Genomic DNA, 20,308 nt, shown 5'->3' with positions numbered 1-20,308 from the left:
ATTCCCAGTGGCTAGCTCACTGCAGAATACAGGCAATAAAAGCAGGATCTTCTTTGTTGACATCAATTTATTTCATCCAACGTATGCACATTAAACAGTCTCTTCTGGATCTCTTTATGTGTATCCTCCCTCCTACTTCTGCTCACAGAAGTCATTGAGATGCAGAAACTGCCAGGCTTTTTGAAGGTATCTCAAATATCCCAGCTCACATTTCTGCCCTATTTTTCTCTCATTTCCCATGTCCCTCCAGAGGACTATGACCATCCTGGCTACGTGGAACAGCTCTTCTCCATGGGGATTCCCATGAATAGGCTTGGCCAGGAGTAGAGGTAATAATAATGTCTCTGCTGATGGCAGTGCTCTCTTGGACAAGTAAGAATGGGATTTCACCCTGATTTGGACTCACCAGGGTCAAAAAAAAAGGGCATCACCCTATGGTTTAGGGCATGACCAGATTCCAGCCTGTGGCCTGTGAGAGAAACAATTTGTTCTGGTCTGAAGAACAGTGTTATATCAACTGATATCCTGTCATCTGTTGGCATGAAAAAAAAAAAAAAAAACAAAACAAAAAAGGAGCAATACTGACTTGCCATGCTGTGTGTCTGGCATTTTGTGGCACAGCATGTGGAATACAAGGCATAACTGCTGCAATAGCAAAGGTAATTCTCAGGCAAGTTAAATGGCAATGAATCCATCTAGTAGCTGCTCACAGGGACCAGCGCCCATGCCAAAACCCCACACCTGCTTCCTAGCTCTCCCACTAAGATGTAAAGGACCTGGGGTAAGAGGGGCATCACAGCCATGCTGATGGTAGTGGCTTTGCCTCCCTGACATTGCCTTCCTCTTTCCCAGCCAACTTTCTGCAGTGAGAAACGACACAGGCAGTGCAATGTCCTGTGTCTGGGGTCTCCTCTTTGTTTGTCCACAGGACCAGGTGGCACTTTTGGAGACTTGTAGAGAATTTAGTAGTCTGTGAAATTCTAGAAAAGGATAAAAGGGATGTTGTGACCTGAAGTGTTCATCTGATGGGTTTGTGAGTTTATTCCACATCATAGCTTCCTTTCAATAAGGAGGGCAAGCCTGCACCTACTACAGGGACCAGACTAGTGCATGCAAGTTGGTGGCCAGCTGCATGGGAGCGTTCCTCTGGCTTGCTCTGAGGAAAGACTTTAAACACCAGTGCAGTTGGTTCAGACTAACACATTTTATCTGGAAATCTCCAGGGGAAGGGGAGGAGGAAACAGGCAATTACACTGATAGCGACAAGATGGGGCAACCTGCCAAACTGCCTGGGCCTACACTGGCACAGAATCATAGCATCATTGAGGCTGGAAAAGATCTCTGATATCTACAAGTCCAGCTGACAGCCAGCATGATGTCAGCTAAACCATGCCATCAAGTGCCACATCCAATCGTTTCTTAAAGACCTCCAAGGATGTTGAGTCTACCACCTCCCTGGACAGTCCATTCCAGTGCCTAATCACCCTTTCTGTGCAGAAGTTCTTCCTAATATCCAACTTAAACCTTCCTTGGCACAGGTTCAGACCATGCCCTCTTGTCTTGTCACTAGTTGCCTGGGAGATGAACCCGACACCCACCTGACTACAACTTCCCTTCAGGTAGTTGTAGAGAGTGATAAGGTCCCCTCTCAGTCTCCTATTCTTCAAGCTGAACAACCCCAGACTGAACAACCCTGTCGTGTGTGACTGTATGACTGTATCCAGGTGCCTCCCTAGATCATGACTCTGCACAAACACTCCTCCTCTGATGACAACTCCTTCCATTTCTGAAACACGTTGGACAGATCCCAGACATACGTTCCCAGCTGCCCAATCTATGGTTTTATAAATGTCCATCTCAAGGTCACTGTCTGAGAAGCTCATTACAGTGATGGTCCAGAAATAATACCCTGAAGGGTAACCATCCTGCTGCAGCTGCATCTCTGACAGTGACTCCAGTCACAGGGCAACAAACAAAAGTTCTTCTCCAATGTTGTTAGCCCTCTCTGTGTCCTTCTCTTCCACCTACTCTGATGGATCACTACCATCAGGAGAGAACCAAGAGAACCATAGGAGAGAAAAAGGTCTCCGTAGGTTTCATCACAGGTTATGCCAGTCCTCAGTGTCCCACTGTGCTTAGTTTTCCTGCTCACATCCCCCTCTGGGTAGAGTACCTCTTGTCCTCTGATGTCGACAGCAGACACTGCTGCAGGCTGGCTCAGGTTGTCCCAGGGTAATGTTGTCATCTGCAAGAGCTCCTTAATGTGTAGCCTGTGGTGGAAACAGGATGTGAAGCACAGGATGGGAGTGGCGCTGGCTTTTGTGGCTGTCCTGGAGGTGATACTACTCGAATTGTATTACCATGTGTTTGGACAGGAGCCAAAAGCGTGAACGTCAGACAACAATAAATAAATTCACTTCACAGACACAGTTAAAGGACAATATTCAGAATTTCAGTAGATGAGCAGCAAAACCTGGATATGGCTCTGAGACAACCAGCTCCTGAGCTGGTTACATCAGCACAGAGCCCACAGGTGAAATAAATTAATTGAGGAAGAACAGATGAGATTACAGCACTTACCAAATCTTTCATATGAACTGCATTCTGTTGCAAGAGGACAGGTCCTGGCAGCGCTGGCTGCCGCAGCTGCCTTCCGTAATGTGGGGTTACAGCAGCACTCAGGGACCATTATAAAATGAAATTTCCTGACAAAGGGAGGGTCTGAGCATGACAGAAGAGCAGCAAAAGCTGCTGAGGTCTGCTACACTGGAGTACCAAGGAAGATGAGTGCATTTAGAAAGATCAGCAAACAAACGTTGGAAAAGCTAGGGAAAAAAAGGAAGGAAGAAAGAAACAAAGGAGGCTAAACTTAACTGCCTGAGAATTTTATCATCATTCACAACTCAATTTCTAATAACATACTTTTTTATCATCTGACTCACACTGCATATCTCACAGAAGGCAGAAGCTCTTTTCTTTCATCTGATGTATTCAGTGTACAAGTAGCTCTTCAGTGTCCTCCCTTGAGAACCAGGGAGGTCTGTTGGGAATATCTAAAAGTCCTGTAGGAAAGAACAATTAAGAAGGAGTGAGTCGTGTGACTGCAGTGCAGTGCCTGAGCATGGAGCAGAGACCTTTGAGCTGATGATGTGCCAGCACCATGTTGTTTCCACTTAGCCCCAGTGTACAATCAGGGCTGCAATAGTGTTTCGCATAAATACTCAAGCATTCAGGCAAGCTTTTTCTCACCCCTACACTTCGGCTTGGAGAGAAATAAGTCACCAGACAGCCAGGACTAGCCCAAGGCCTGCTATTGCAACAACAAAATGAAAGCTCCAGCTCGTTTTCAGCCCCAGGAGCTTGGGCACTGTGGTTTGTGACATGGTCTGACCTGTGTGAAAGGCCTTGCACTGAGGACAATACCTGCAGCCCTCACTCTCAGCCACCACGAGTAACTGCTCCTTAACCTCTTCTAGGAAGCCAAGGTGACTCAGCCACCACCAGTAGGAAACTGGCAGTGGGACACAGAAGATTATTGCCCTGTCCAAACAGGGTCCTGGGAAGGAGTTTTCTATGTAAAACAGCTCAGTACTCTAACAAATCCTCCTCAGTTCTTGTCTAACTCTCTGCAAATTCAACATATTTCTCCTCCAATGCTGATGCCTCCAGTTGCTTGCAGAGCACCCTAACCCTAATGCCAGCCTCCTGGGGACTGTGCATTTGCCGCATAGGCAAGCAAGGTCCTGCCTCTGAGCCGCCTTGGGGCTCTTCAGCTAACAGCAATCTCTAGAAGGATTGCTGGGAAAGGGGCACCCCTCAGAACTCCTGTCTTGGGTATGGTTCATTCCTGGAAGAAATACCTGTCAGGGCATGACCTAGATTTTTTTTTGGTGAAGTCACAGGGCTAGCATGCAAGGAACCACATGGGGTTGAGGTCCTGACTGCCCCAACTGTCCCCTCCCCAGCGGCCAGTGTGGTCTGTTTGCAGGACTTGGCCACGTGAGGGATGCTTCATCGCTCATCTTAGATCCAGACATTCCTTCATCCCACTTCCTCCAAGACAGGCAAGTCACTCTGGCTCGACAGGAAATATCACTTGAAGACATGATCCACCTCATATCCCACGGGGGTGAGAGCATGGAAAACAAGCGAGCACGCTGCAGAGGAAAGTGTGCATGGGAAATGCTTCGAGCCCGAAGCTCATCTGGGCCTGTCAGCAGCGTGACGACTCCTCCATCCTGGCTCCCTCTAACCCCTAGGATTTTAAAGACGTCTGCCTCTCTTGGTCATGTCCTGCATATACTTCCAGGAGTTCTTGGTCCTGGAAGAGTGTAATCATGATGATTATTTCAATTCCCACCAGCTACTAAATCCCCTCCAGGGCTTTGATTCTCACTACACAGCTGACAACAACCCTGGAATGGGTTGCCCAGGGAGGCAGTTGAGGCCCTGTCCCTGGAGGTGTTTAAGGCCAGGCTGGATGAGGCTCTGGCCAGCCTGATCTAGGGCAGGGTGTCCCTGCCCATGGCAGGAGGGTTGGAACTAGATGACCCTTGTGGTCCCTTTGAACCTTGACTGATTCTATGAACATTGTAAAATCCAGCATTTGTACAAAAATACTAATAAAATAGCCTTGCTGATGTGTATTGTTTCTTTAGGTTATCTTTTTTCCCCCTTAAATAAAGAAACCTCTGTACTAATAAAACCAGACCTTCAACTAATGTGCCCTGATCTATCCGCTATAGAGCTGATGGAAGCTTCCCAGCTTCTTGCAGGGTTCATACTTCTTCACTGAAAGGTTGTCAAGATTCCCTTTTCTGGCTGTACTTTTATGCTCATGCTCCAAACCTGTTCCCTCACCCTTCATTCATTTAAAAAAAAAAAAAGAAAGGTGTTACCTGGCACCACCACAGACTTCCAAGGCTGTGGGTGGAGGAAGGAAGCTGTCACCCTGCAGCAGATGCTGAGTGCTTCTTCCTGGTCAAGACACATGGCTGTGACTACATGCCTCTCTCCATCCACACGGCAATGGGATACAGTCCTGTCATGAACTCTCAGAATTCCTGTCACACACTTAGCTCCATCTCACATCCCCAACCCCTCTACATCCCCCAAACTCCAGCTCCTTTGTTCCATACTGAGAATGGCATCTGGATGTTTTCTCTGGGTGACATGGGTCCCTTGCTGTCCTGCCTTGGAAAGACAAGTGAAAATCCTACATTCTTTGCTTTGGGGTGACTGAGGGGTGAGTCCATCTCATAATGTTTTTATTGTCATCAAGTTAGGTGCAAGGCTAATCACAATCACTAGCAAGCAAGCTTGGGGGCATGTTGTGCTGAGAGAGGGACTCATCATCCTTCATGGCCAGCTATCTTTTCCCACTGAGCAGGGAAATTACCCACAGAGTCCAAGGCAGTGAAACAAATCCCATCCTTAGTGTACGTTTGTGTTGCCTATACTTCAGTGTTGTGCAGGTGATCAGATGGCCATCATCACCAAGGGCTTTGTTATCAGTACCTTAACACTTAATTTTGTTTTGAAGAAAAAGGACCAACAAAACTAGGGAAGAGGTTTGAAAACAGGTGGGTTTTCCATTAACACACTCCAGGTAGCCATAGGGGTGGGGACAGGAGCTGCAAGGGAGCTATGTAGGGCAAAAGGACAAGGTGTGAAGCTCACCTTTCCCTGGCCGCAATCACACTTCCTCCAAGACTGGAAACAAGACAGTAACTTCAGTGTAGCCCTGGGTCTACCATGACTAGACCTGCAGGGAAGCCAGCAAATAAGCTGTGCTGACTCAAACACGTTGCTCCCTGGCACTAGCTGGCACCTCCACCTGGGTGTGCATCGTGTCCTCCTGGTTCATTCAGATATCTCAAGTCTTCAGCTTTACCTGCTCCAAGACCCAATAGACAGGCCTAATGATGTTTCACGTATCTGCTGGGATCTTGGCTCTTACAACACCTGTGGCTTTAAACCAGTAATACTCTTAGTATCACATTTTGCTCTGAGAGTGAGGAGTTAGCAGTAAAACAGCTCTGGCAGTCTAGTGCAGTGAGGATTATACACAAATGGGGGAAGGCACACGAGGGAGGTCACTCAGCCTCTCTTTCCCCATCATCTTGCTGCCTGGAAACCATCAAGTCTCCTTTCCTCCAACCAGTAGCTTCCCACTTCTGATTTTATCCTGTTTCTGCACTTGTTAGCCAAAGGTGCAGCTCAGCTAACAAGCCGCTGGTACAGTCAGAGGACTGTGTGTTATTCAGAAAAGATTAGACATGAAAAAATGAGTGGTTTGAATTCAGTCCTGAAGGAAAATTTATGAATCTGTCTGACTGTGATTTAATAGCAAAAGCTGCTGCTACTTCCTGAAGGCAGACATACCCTGCTGCTGTGAGGACCTTTAACAGTCCTCCTCCCCGCTGCTTTCCACAGAAGGAAAAAAGCTGTCTCTAGCATGAGCCCTCCTCCTGCCTCAGCTGCCTTCACTTGTTCTGGTTGCACAAAGTAATCCCAGGACAGCAGTTGTCTGTGGCTCCCATGGTAAAGTCCAAGTTAAATTAGAGATGTTGCAAGCCATAAGTTGGTGTTATGTGTTGATCTTGAAAGGGGACTTGTCCATGAAAGGGTGTAACTCCTGTTGTTTTGCCATGGAGAGGGTGTATGAATGGAGTAAAACACCCATGCCCAGCTGGCAAAACAGGATATAAGGGTTTGGGGCAGGAAAATACAAGATGAAAGATAGTGAGATTGCTTCATCCAGTATCCTTTCCCACTCCTGGCTACTTTCTTTCCCCATTCTTTCACCAGAAGGGTAAATCAGGATGAGCAGGGATGTAGGTGCACACTGAACAAGAGGCACAACAGCATAGCCTCTTTTCTGTGGCATAAGGAGGTGGTATGAGCCAAACATTGCTGGGGAAGGGTGGGAAGGTATAGGACACTTCTGCTTTCTTTCTTACTTTTGAGTGCCTCTAAAAATGGCAGATCTATGATGAATAACTAAAATCACCCCAGGCCCACAATGTACTCTAACAAGGGATGTGTCCAGCAGGAAGCACCCTTCCAGAGAAGCCTTTATGGTTTATTTTGCCCAGTGTTGAGGCAGCTGAGTCTATTTCCATGCTATTCTCACCCCCTGCATAAGACAACACGTACAGACACTTGTCTGGAGCACCCATGCAGTAGGAGACTCACGGCCCCATTGTAACCTGTTACCACATTGCTTTGCTGACACTCCCTCATACATAATGTGCCTGTGATTACTTGCTAGAGGCAAGAAGCAGAGGCCACTCCTCTCCTATGCTCCTTAAATAGTTAAATGCAGTGGTCAGCTAGGATTAAGCTGAAGGAGCTGCTGCTCCCAGGACAGAGCCAGGTCTGCATGTAAGTAATCTTTTTGATAGGTACAATATCTAATAGTTGCTCTTATGGTACCTGGGGTGTCTGCAGTTTCCTTCATATAGTAGGCAGTGGTCTAAATTTTCATTCCCTTTTGTTCTATTGTTTTGGTTACATTTGCTGATTTTTTTAAATCTATTTCCCCCCCTAAAGTGCTCTTCTCTGACAATCAGCTGTGTTGGACACTCAAGCTACTAGTCATCTCTTTAAAAAATAGCTAGATAGGGAATTACAGAAGTAGCTTTGCAGCTCTTTTAATATTTAAGCATATGTTTGTATTTGTAGGAAGGAGGAGTTTATGCAGACATGTGTGTATGCATGGATTTATGCCCACCTATGAGACAGTAGTGGTGTAGTTGCTGAGTGTGGAACACACATCACATGGATTGAAAATGATGAAAATGGGAAAGTGGTCACGGACTCATAGAACTGCTTTTGTGGAAAAAGACCTCTAAGGGTGAGTCTAACCATCAGCCTACTACCACGGTCGTTAAGCCATGTCCTGAAAAGCCACCCTAGGCTGTGGATAAACAGTGGAGGGGAGAGTTGGTAGAAAGGGGATGAGTCCTACCATGGGATAAAAGGCTAAGTTCTAACCTGTGTATCTAATAGGGTGATGGGGTAAACATACCAACAGAGGTGTTAGAAGCTTGAAAGGAGTGCTAATGTGGCATCCCAGTATCTTTCCACCACTGTTTGCAGGTGTGGAGGAGGAGGAGTGTGCACATAGACAAATGACACATGGCATTACTTGTCCAAAACCACCTGAAGCCTCTTTTCTCTTCCCTAGAGACCTGTTGCAGCACAACAGCTACTATTTATCCCCCTCATTGCCACAACGAGGCAGATACTATTCTAGATTACTTCATTCTCATTTTGGGGTGAATACTCAAGCTGCCTTTCAGTGCTTGATCCCCAGAGCCTGCTGGTTAAAAATCCCCCTTGTTCTATCTGCTGGGCCCAAGGAGAGAATTAGGTAGCTGTTACAGTTAGTGGGTGATACTCTGACCTTTTGGCTTGCTGTGTCATTTGCCTGTACCCTTTCATTATTGTTTTTGAGGATTGGTACCTGCTGTGTCGTTTTTATGTTGTATTTTGTATGGGAGAGAAAGCTGTTAGAACAGCATAAATGCATGTTTCCTCCCCCAAAATGTTTTCTGCACAGACAGCATGTGAATGTAGTGAAGTGGCACAGGGCTCAGCAACACCCACATGTGGGGGCATTCTAAGTGCTAGTCCAACACTTAACTAGTTTCAATGCTCTAGATCAGAAAATAATGTATTCTTTAGAAAGCAGTGTCTGAGGAACTGCATGTCAAAGAACTCTGATTTTTTTATTCAATTAAACAAACCAAATAATTCACACACATCACTAAAGTATCAGCCCAATTCCAGCAGTGACAGAAGGCAGGAAGCCCATAGCAAGAGACTCCAAAGGGCAGCATGAAGCTTGAGATCATCTTCCCAGATGTGAGAAGGGCAGTGCATCTGGCCATCGTCCTGTCTCCCAGGGTCTGAAGAAGAGCTTGAGCAATGCAATGAGTGTAGAAAAGTCCTTCAACAAAATGCAGGCTTCAGTAGGCACTAGAAGTAATAAACACAGATTAAAGCATTTGAATCTCAGCCTCACTTTTATGTCATAGCAAGTGAGTATGGTTATGGTAGCTGGCTACAGTATAGTCTAGGGGTGAGCAGAGTGTGGGTTGCTTGGGTTTTTTTATAGTGGGATTGGCAAGTTAGGAACTTCATCAAGAAGAGTAAAGACTACTGGCATATCTCTCAACTTTTGGCATCAGCCACAAACTCCAAGGCAGGCAGTACAGCACAACTGCTGGAGAGGCAGAAAGGGGCATGTGAAGTTTGGGAGAAACAGAAAGAATCTTATTATCAGAAATTAATTTGCTTTCTGCAAATCTCTTTCAGAATAAAATTTTCACCTAGTGTTCAGCCAAGGTATATAATTTTTGCCCCACATTGTGCCCTCTGAAAGAGGAAAGAACAGTCAGATAGCTTTCACTTCTACAGTGTATTGTTATCGCTGACTTCTACTGCAGCCAAGTAGATGTGGCCACATTGGGCTTGGGAAGAGCTTTGTAATCTATGGACAGGAATCTGGAAGGTATCTTGCCTGTCTGTTTTTCTGGGCAGACAAAAAAAATCCCACTGTTAGTGCACTTCTCTGTGTCCCCCTGGTACAGCTCCCATGCAGCAGTTGTAAACCTCAGCATGCCTCTACAGATGGGTCCCATGTAATCCTTGCACTAGACTCACACAGCCAGCCACCCACCGCAGTTATTTGGCTATTAATAGATTCCAGGCAGACCAGTCACAACCCAGCCAGCAGGGTAAACAAATTCATTAAAAGGTAATAGTTGCAAGAAGGAGGAAACCTAACCAGGAATAGTTAACCTTAATCATCCAGGATGTTCAGGCAATTTCAGACACCCAGTTGGCACTTCAGTGGTCTAGTGAGGGCTCATCCTAGCTGGATGGGAGAGGAAATGCCTGACTTTCCTGAGTCAGGAGTAGTGAACACCCCAGTGTGAGGCATGAGGAGGGAAGAAAATTATCTCCTGCCACCAGTGCCTGCAAGCAAGGTGAGAACAGGATGGAGGCTGCCAGCTGGGGATGCTGGCTGCCCTGACCTGGGTTTCAAAGCACCATCTTTTCTAAGGGTAGCCCACATTTTGATACTGTCAAGTGTCTCTGGGCTAACTGGCAGGCAGAGTTGCTCTGAGGGAGCTTTTTCAACTCTCCATCTGAATTTTGTCAGAGTTTTTCATTCTGCTATTCATATTCAACTCTTTGAATAGTTTTGTGTATAAGATTTAAGGCAGAGGTCAAAGCCTCAGGCACTGCAAATCACTAGAGCTCTTGTTGGAGTATGTTGAGTTGTGGCCTCAGTTTGCAGAGACCTTCTGCAACAAGAGAGCTACACAGGTTAATTAGCACCAGCTGAAAAGGAAGGAAAAGCACAACAAGGAAAGTGAATGACTTGAAGGCAGCAAAACTTTCCACATTTGGGATGAAACTCTTGGATTCTACTTACAGCTGGATAAGACATCATGGGCAGATTTGCGCAAAGCTTCTCTGAGATCCTTGCATACTTCCCAAAGAAGGGGATTTCAGAGAACAAAAATTACACCTAGACTTGTATCAAAACAGGAAAACCATTGCTGCCAAAAGAAAAAAGCCAAATTTTCAGATGTGGGATTGAGAGATGGAGTCAAAACTTTTTATCTTGAGATTTTTCACAATGGAAGGATTTTGTGGTTTGCTTAGAGGCAATAATTTAAGTTTCCCTTGTGCTAAAAATTACTTTGGAAAAAACTCCCAAAGGAAAATAAGACAATCTCAAGAAACATAGCTTGGCAGAAATATTTTCTGCCTGAAATTTCCTCCTCAGCAAGATAACAAACTTATATCAGTTGAAATTAATTCGTTTCCTTCCCACAGCTTCTCAATTCGCCAGGTTTTACTATGGCTGATTTTGAAAGAATAGCCTTTACACTCAGGATGCAGGCTGTAGTACGAGCAATGTTCTTACCTCACTTTAGAGGTGCTAGTCTCAATTACACTGATGCCTAAGAAAGAGTTCTCCTGCTTCCGCTGAGCTTGTTGCTGGGATTGGCAGTGCTATACCCATTTCCCAATTCTGACAGCACATCACCAGCAAAACAAAGTCAGCCCAAGGGAGCAGAACGTGCCCATGCATGTACACACATATCTTTCATGCAGACAGCAACAGACTTTGATCCTTGGAATTCCTGTGCTACCTTACCATTGACTTCCACCTTGGCTCTCTGTGTGCAAGATGTACAGCGAGAGGATACCAAGTGCAGTTAGCTACCCAAGTGCAGATAGCTACACAGCAGAGAGGAAACACTGTGAAGGACCCGAGCTAGAAGAAACTGAAGGACAGGTGTGCACTAACCAGCTAAGTTGGTTCCTCTCTTCTGCTTTGTTTTGCTCAGCTTTTGCAGCCAGACTGGAGCTGTAAGATGGCTTTCAGCAACCACATGAACAGCAGTTCAGTCATGCCAAATTTACTTCACATGTATGTAGAACAAAAGAAGACTCTTCGATTCAATAATCACAGCAACCCAGCCTTGGAGATACAAGAAGAAATAATGGCCTCATTTTACATTCTTATCATTGTTGGGTTTTTTGGCTTTCTTCTCTTTGTCATGATGCTCAGCAATATTGTTTCCAGCAAGCCTGAAAACTATATTGACTATCTCTATTCTGGGAAACTTAATCCTCAGAGAAGCAAAATGGAGCTTCCAGGAAAGGAGATCAAAGATACTTTTGTTATTATCAACAGCACTGCCTTACTGGAGCTGCAAAGGCAGGATGGCAAAAGCAACACCGGGACTGAGGCAGCAAGCACAGATGTAGTCCTGAAGAATGTATGAAAATGGCTTCTCTCAGTTGTCATCTCCTTGTGCATGTAGAGTCTAATCAGGGGTGCTTCGTGCTCATGAAAGCAAGAAATGAGGACCAGCCAGGACAGATGCACCTGGTCTTGTGCAAATTTTCCACGTGTAGTCGTGAAGGTACCTGAGTGCAAGCTGTGTTATTTCAGCCCCAGGCCTTTGAAGAAGAGGCTGGAAGCCAAGTCCCTGCTGTCCTACCTCTTTCAGGGCTGATTCTATCATAGGTTTTATGGCTTACCTCTCAGGAGAATGGAATTCCTTCCTTTGCATGCTGATGCTTCAGACAGGGCCAGTATGATTCCAGCTGGAGCACTCTTGGTGTGTCCATCTGCTGTTATTATTTATTCCTTTATTTATCTGGGGCATCGGAGCTGCCAGTAAACCCATTGATGTGCATTCTGCAAGCAAAACCAAACCATGTCCAACCCTTCTGGAAGGAAGGTTATTTCAAAGATGTGGAGGCACATGTCAAACTTGAACTTGTCTGTGTGCTTGGCAGGCTTGGTCTGCAGTGGGTTTTTAACAGTGGTCATGCATTTCTCAGCAGCTCTCTTCCTACAAGTCAATCTTTTGCCAAAGCCCAGGACAATGAAGAGACCCAAGACAATACTGATACTTCTCCAGGGTCTCTTCTAGGGCCCACATACAGATACACAGTTGTATCTTGGAGCAAATCCAGACGAAGGCCACATGGATGACTGAAGGGCTGGACCACCTCTGCTATGAGGTTAGGCTAAGGGAGCTGCGGTTGCTTAGCCTGGAGAAGACTCTGGAGGAACACTATAGCTGCCTTCCAGTAGCCTACAGGAAAGCTGGAGAGGGATTTCTAGTAAGGGTGTCTAGGTACAGGACTAGGGGGAATGGTTTTCAGCTGAGGGAGAGTAGCTTTAGAGTAGATCTTAGGCAGAAGTTCTTCAGTATGAGGGTGGTGAGATTCTGGAATATGCTGCCCATAACGGTTGTGGATGCCCCGCCGCTAGAGATGCTTAAGGCCAGACTGAATGAGGCCTTGGGCAACCAAGTCTAGTTGAGAGGCATTCTTGTCCCATGGTAGGGCAATTGGAGTAGATGTTCTGTAAGGTCCCTTCCAACCTAAGCTATTCTGCAGTCCCTCAGGGTTGTGCCACTATTGTGTTAATAATCCCCAACAAATACCTTCAGTGTTCAGTGCTAACTCACTCATCACAAAAACTTACTGAGCCCTCAGCCTCTGCTGCTTCCTTGGGTAGTAGACAGGAAGCAGAGTGGTGCCATGGTATTTTTAAGGTGTCTTCTGCAGACCACCAAGCATAGGTAAGAAGGAGAGGTTTGCCCACCACATGGCTCATAAATATTCAATCCATGTCCTGTAGAGCCCTGGCTTACAAGTATCCAGGGCAGGCAGCTGTGGAGAGGCAAATATTTTCAGTGGGTTTCAGCTTACTGTACCTGGTCCACAGGTTCACTGGGGAAAACTCTGGAGTCTGTAAAACAAATTGATTGGAAATGAGTGGTGCAGGTACTCTGAGAACACAAAAGTAATTTGCTATATAAGCAAAACCCCTGTGAAATCCTACAAAGGTGCCTGTCTGTGGGGTGGATGCTACTGGTTCCATTCAGTGTTCTTTATGTTGCTTTGTGTGTTTTCTTTTTGTTACTGATAGGAAAAAAGTTCTTAACAATTTTGTACCCTAGAAAACATTATTCCTTAAGTTTTGAAACAGGTTTTCACTCTCTCTGATTTGCTAATGTTTTTATAGTGTTATTGTTAGGGGGGTTTGCAACTGTTTGGTCCAAGCCAGCTGCCTAAATTTTATTCATTTCATGGGGACCATATCTTTAAAGGAAGTTTCCAGAGCCTGATCTTGTAAGATATGTTCCGAGGCTGATACTTCCAGCTGATAGCCAAGATGAAATCCACACCACTCTCCTGGCTTTCCACACTTCTACTTTGAATTCCAGAGATTCAGCTTTCCAACACAGACATCTCCTTTTTTGGACAGGTGCATATTCACCAGACACTGTCTCCAGCAGAGGCCAGCTAGGCAACTGAATTAGTTTTGGATCCCATTGCCTTTGGCTTCATTACTATGTCTGGTTTAATAACTGCTCACTATTCGTGCTCACTGCTCCTGTCTGCACTCAGTAGCCATGCTCCCATTGTTGTAGATCAGCTATTCAGATCTGAAGGATTAGAGGTGTTTTGCAGGTAGAAAAAAATATGTGCAATTCTAGGCTTGCTCTTTCCACTCATGCTGTTTTCCAGAAAGTGGCAAGTATCACCATCCATTTTGGAGAAGAACTGATTTCTGCCCAGAGCCAGCACTGAGAGACTGCAGCCTGCCTTCTGGCAGTAGTAACAATTGCTTCTGCCTTATCATTTTTCCCAGTCATGCCACAGCGTCAGGAAGCAGATACAAATGTGTCTCACCATGCTGAGCATTAGATGCAGGTTTCAGACATCCATCACCCACTCTGGGTCTCGTGCAGTGAAACTTCACCTCCGGCAGCAGTGGCTGCTGGGTTTTGGGAGAGGCTGATGCAAGGGGAGCATCAGGCTGGAGGGTGAATTCCACAGTTGTGAGACTTGCTCTTCCCCTCCCAGCAAACCGAGCTTCTGTAAGCTATTTCGCTAATGATGTATGACAGAAGTCCACTGTTACCCTCTTTGGTGTCCCCTTGGGGACAAGCTCATTCCTGCACACACCCTTACAGGTAATCACATCTCATGAGCAGTTGGAGTGGGGGCGAGGTGAGCCCTTCCTCTCCCTCGGCTCTAAGTTTAGAGCTCTTCAGGTGCAAGCTTCATTTCTTTTCTGAAGTTTCCACCTTTTCCTATATCCACCCTAAGGAGATCTTTGCTTTCAGCATGTGCTTCTTTCATTGGCTCCATCCTGGCTCAAGAGCTAAAATTACACACTTTTGGAAAGTCTCATTTGACACCAGAAATACTACTTCGGCATGGGACTTTAGATAGTGTTCAGGACTTCATCAGTCAGCTCTGAGGGAAAATGTGGGTATGGTATTTATTATGAAAATAATGCTTGTTTTCTCATACCATGTCAGTCTGGAAGGGAATCAAATTCCTTGTAGAGTAATATTCTCCAGTGTTGGTTTTGGGGGAAAAAAAAAATCTTTTTGAGGGTACAAAACATTTTATTTAGATAAAAATAAAAGGTTAAATTCCAAAATAAGCAACTTCATTTTAGCTGCTACATGTAATATAATACAGCAGTAAAAACACCCACTGATTGCCTGAATCATGCCCTGCTGTTTTTGTGTTATTTCACTATGTTTTTCTTCGACTTTTTAAAATAAAAGAGTTTGTGAGGATTTTTAGCTCGTGTATGGGATGTCGTGACTGGTAACCTAATAGCATAATTGCTACTGAAATGGCTAATTGGCCTGTATCTGATAATTGTTATCCTAATTGCTTCATTAATGGGGCCTTTGTTCAAGGGTAATTGGTAACTTTGTTATTTAGCTAAGCGGCACAATGGAATTTGGTGAGGCGCTAAAAGTGTGCATTAGGATGGGAGGATGTCACTGCTGAGCCCCTGCTTGTGTACTCAGGCAGTGATGGAGGAGTGGGCAGCAGGAGACTCCCAGCTCCTTCCCAGGGGAAGCAGGAGGCCGGTTGCTGTGGTTTAAGGCTTAGCTTAGTTATTTTGTGTCTAACTGTAACCAAGGAATAGGGACTTTCCAGAGACGCTGAACGGCAAAAACAAAGGTTAAAAAGCGAATAATTAGCTATTGGATGCAAAACGAGTAACAAAGAAAAAATCGATGTGATTCCATTTGCTTGCTCACGGAGATAAAATTCACTTGCATAAACAATTCTGTCTCTTTCTTCTCCTCTCCTCTGCAACTCTGCTTTGCATAGCTCTTATCTCTGTCCTGAATTTCTTGCTGGTACAAACTGTCTGTAGTGTAACGGGAGAGAGAAATAAGGGGGGAGGAGGGAGAAGGAGGCTGTTGGAAGCCACTCTGGGTTTGTCTAGAGAGGTGATTTGGGTCCTTAAGAGGGTCCTTGTGTTGTCTTTACTTTGTAAATACTTGTAAATATATTTTTGTACATGTACATTGCATTTTATGCTCTTAGATTTCAGCTTGCTGTAAATACATAGCTTCATTTTGCTTCCAAACCTTCTGAGCTAGTCTGATGATTTTATTTTGGGGGATAATTTTCATCTTCCACACTGCCAAGCCTGGGCATCCTTGTAAAATGCTCTTCATTCTACTGAGCCCACCCTCCCACATCCACAGATCCCTAGGGGACTGGTGCTCTGTGCATGGGGTGCTGGGTGCAACGGCTGCATGTGCTGGGGATGATGGTAGAAGACAGGTGGTCCCAGAACTGGAAATTTAGGTGCTTCAAACATAAGAAAGAAAAGACTTGGGGGGGAGGTGGAGAAGGAGAGATACTGGAGTTGAGCAGTAATGTTTACATTTTCTGGTATCATGAACCTGAACATAGTTTCACACCAGTTTGAAGCAGGAATTACTCCACTAAATCTCGATGGACATGGTATAACATCAGGACAAGGGAAGAAATATGTGTCTTGCCTCTTTGCCACCAGGACAGGCAGCAATTTCGCAGTAATTTGCTTTACTTAAGAAATGCTGCACATCACATTTTCCCAATGACTGTTCACCTCAAGACACTACACTACTGATGGGAATTTACAGTGCATTATAGTCAAATTAGCACAAACTCAACAACTTAATTGCTGTGTTCAGGATTCACATGAAGAAGAACAAGACCAGATGTAAACAGAGCAGTGTCCTGAACTACTGCCTGATTGCTGCTCAGCCTCACCAGTCTCTACTACCATGGCTCATGCTGCTGTTGGTTTAGGGCCACTTCTTCTTTGGTAGAGTGTGACTTCTTCATTGGAAGGGTGTGTCTACCTCACTGGTAGGACGAGTCTTCTGCTACCTCTGCTTCTCAGTGAAGTCTGTGGGAACAGGTCCTGAATCACCTGACTTTCATCCATTTTAGCAAAAAGGAAGTAGCAAAAGGAGATAATTTGTGTGACAGCAATTTTCCAGCCTTTCCTGTTTTGTATTCTTTAGTAAAATGAGGGTGAAGCCTCCATGAAGAGTTTCATGGAAACAAGCATGAAGAAAGAGGAAACATTTGGTGAAACATTTCCCAGAGAGGGAGGAAAAAAACATCTTTTTCCTGCAATTGACTGGAAAAAATCTCACTGAACACCATCACTTTTCCTAGCCTTCCTGCTGGGAGGTTGAGGACTGGCAAAAGTTTTCTACCCTGTCCTATTTAAGATGTACAGAAACCTGTGGGCAGAAACCAAGTCTGAAATCAAATGAAATTTGGTATTTTATATGAAATCCTCTGAGATGAGTCCTCTTCTTTCTTCCTCCCTGCTCCCACCTTTGTTGTTCCGTAAAGATAATGACAACCTCTATTTTCTACAGAACACTGTAACCCTTTGTATTGAAGAAAAATATTGTGGCTCATACAGTTCTGACTCCACTGGCAATTGAGGATGACTCAGAATGCCTTTAACATATGACTAAACATGCTAATAGGAGGATGTCACCAAACAGCAGGCACCTTACTCAAGAGCTTGGAATAGCATGCATGAGTCTAGTGTCTTCTTGGTAGGATTTTAAACACCTCTCTCTGTGTGACTGAAATGCACCACTAGAATAGAATGATTAAAGTATCTCTGCATAAAGAGGAGAGGCAGATGCAAATACATATGTTGATGAAGAAGCTCTAACAGATGTCCCTTTGCTCTGAGCTAGCTAGAATGCAAATCACCTGAATTTTCACGATGTCTTATTGACTAATTACTTCTAAATGCTTTTACAAGTCTCATCTTCATGGGAAAAAAAAAGATATTTTTTCTCCTCCAGCTCATGAAGCATGCCTGTAATGACTGGCTCAACACATTTCCCCCCTCTTTTCAAGTCCTCTGACTCAATAGCATGCTTCAGCCCAGAAAGGACAGCTGTACTTGGGGCAAGAGCCTACAGAGACCAAATCGAAGATTGTAAAGATGGGACCCAATGTGTGAGCTTCTGTAACTGAGCAGAAAGAGTTAGGCTCATTTTATGTCATGCCTGAGCACTGGGAGAAAGTTGGCCACCTTGTGGAAAGGCAAGGGGAAGCCACTTGCTCAAAGTCCAGCCTCTACCTTTGTGTACCAGTATAGGCTGGGGCCTGATCTGTCGGAGAGCAACTCAGGGGAAGATTACCTGGGAGTCCTAGTGGCCAACAGGATGACCATGAGACAGCAATGTGCCCTTGTGGTCAAGAAGGCCAATGGCATCCTGGGGTGTATAAGTAGGTTGAGAGAAGTTCCTCCCTGCCTGTATTCTGCCTGTGTCCAGTTCTGGACCCCTCAGTTCGAAGACAGGGAACTGCTTGAAAGAGTCCAGCACAGCACCACAAAGACAATTAAGGAAGTGGGACACCTTTACAAGGAAAGGTTGAGAGATCTGGGCCTCTTTAGCTTGGAGGAGAGCAGACTTGGAGGCAACCTCATAAATATGAAAGATAAGTGGTGAGTGTATGGAGACAGGCTCTTCTCAGTGATGTCTAATGACAGGACAAGGGGCAAGGGGTGCAAGCTAGAGCATAGAAGTTCCACATCAACATAAGGAAAAAGCTTTTCACTGTCAAGGTGACAGAACACTCAAATGGGCTGCCCAGAGAGGTTGTGGATTCTCCTACTATGGAGACATTCAAAACCCTCTTGGATGCATTCCTGTGTAATCAGCCCTAGGTGACCCTGCTCTGGCAGGGGGGGTTGAACTAGAGGATCTTTCACAGTTCCTTCCAACTCCTAACATTCAGTGATTCTGTGATCATCTTCTGCAGCACCCATGTGGAGAAAATATGCAGAAACACATAGAGGAAAGAAGGAGTGATATAGGAACAATGTAAGAAATGCAAAATAAGGAAAATGTTTTAGAAAACTATTCAATGCCATGGCCAGACTCATTTACATGGCTCAAACCCCACTTCACTGTTAGTGTCTGACATTTCTTCTCAAATCAATGAGAAACACTAAGCCAGGAAATCAGCCTAAGTTTGGGCAAGAGGAACATGAGTCACAGAAAATCAAGAGTCAGAGAACTGGGAAAGTGCCACACTATTAAGAAGCTGAGGCATTGGAGAGAAAAACCAAGCAATATGAGGAAGTCCAGGAATAAAAAAAGAGTCTGACAAAAAAGGATAGTCACCCATGCTGTGTTTCTAACGATCAATAGGCAGCAGCTATATATATTCTCTGCTCTGTGACTGCTATCTCAAGAGCTTTTGGATAGACTGGAAACAGTCTCACTGTGAGGCAGCCTTTGATGCTGGTACACACAGACATTTTCAAGAGCTCTCTCATCAGATTCAAAGAGGAAGAAATTGATGCCCTATGCAGATAGAGATGAATATATGCCTAAACCACTTATTTGTGCTCAAGCAAACTTTTTTCTCTGCAGGAACATGAGAGGAATCCATCGATATGGGGACAACTGTTCTCATAACCAGCAGGTATTTCTGTCATCAGCTGGAGAAGAACCAGCTGATGCTTTCGTTATCCCCAAGATTGGTACACACATATGTCAATCAAGGTCCCACTGAGCATAGATGGTATGCTGGACTTGCTCCAGCAGCCAAGACAAACCAGATTCAAAAGCCAAAGCAAAACTGTGGAGCGATGTGTGTTGTGCAAAAACATCCAGCCACCTTGGAGTCCCCAAAACAGGCAGTCACTTATAAGCAGTCTGTCTAAAAATGGCCTTTGGCACAAGGCCAAGGGAGAAACAAACTTAGATTTCAGAAATTTTACCTCATCTGTCCCCACGCTCTGATGTGGGTTGTGTATTTGTTTCTTCTCCACGTGACCAAGAGCATATCAGACACATGGCTGCCACAGGGCAAGCAACTCCTCCATGTGAGTTCTATCAGCTTCTTACTGAGCTTGACAGTTGAGGTTACCACACAGTCAATAAACAGGGAGAGCATGAAACAAGTCGATGCATCTTGGGAGGCAATTTTGCAGACTGTAAAGAACTGGTGAAGGCTGAAACAAGCAACTTAGTCCACTGGTTTCTCCCATGGCAGAGCTGGAAAGGGTCTATGAGAGTTTCCCACAATGTTCCTCTTTGGTCAGAGTTAAGGCCAGGGGTTGACAACCAGCATGTAGGCAGAGACACTGACTGTCATAAGTCATAGCTGGGATCAAGGAGAACTATAAAGGACTCTACCCTAGACAGAATATCTGCAGTTCTTTACTAAGAAAAGCAAGGAAAGACAGGTGGAACTGCTGATCCCTAAGAGGAAAAGTGAGAAAGAAAATGTTGGAAATTGTTTGTATGTGAGGCTTTTGGAAAAGATGAAAAACATTTAGATCCCTAACTTGCAGCACAGTGGCTCAAGACCAATCTCTCCTGTCCTCGGGCACTGCTTCGGAAGCTCTTCCTTTCTCCAGCATCAGTGCTATTGTGTTCCTGTTCAAAGT

The 20,308-nt window shown here is 45.1% G+C and overlaps 1 long non-coding RNA gene across 2 annotated transcripts; it reads right to left on the bottom strand.

The window, feature by feature from the left end:
* Positions 1–2,642: 2,642 nt before the first annotated feature.
* On the bottom strand, positions 2,643–17,114 carry LOC135180172 (uncharacterized). Of its 2 annotated transcripts, none has more exons than XR_010304304.1 (4): positions 12,076–17,114; positions 11,336–11,509; positions 2,943–8,985; positions 2,643–2,825 (listed from the first exon to the last, which is right to left on the bottom strand). It is a non-coding gene; the product is annotated as an uncharacterized LOC135180172 (long non-coding RNA). The 2 variants fall into 2 exon arrangements; XR_010304303.1 differs by having other exon boundaries at positions 2,643–3,062; positions 4,899–8,985.
* Between the last annotated feature and the right edge of the window lie 3,194 nt (positions 17,115–20,308).

This window comes from Pogoniulus pusillus, chromosome 12, assembly GCF_015220805.1.
Source record: "Pogoniulus pusillus isolate bPogPus1 chromosome 12, bPogPus1.pri, whole genome shotgun sequence".
Lineage (NCBI taxonomy): Eukaryota > Metazoa > Chordata > Aves > Piciformes > Lybiidae > Pogoniulus > Pogoniulus pusillus.
The sequence above is the reverse complement of the archived record's forward strand: the minus strand, read 5'-3'. Positions and strand labels throughout refer to the sequence as shown.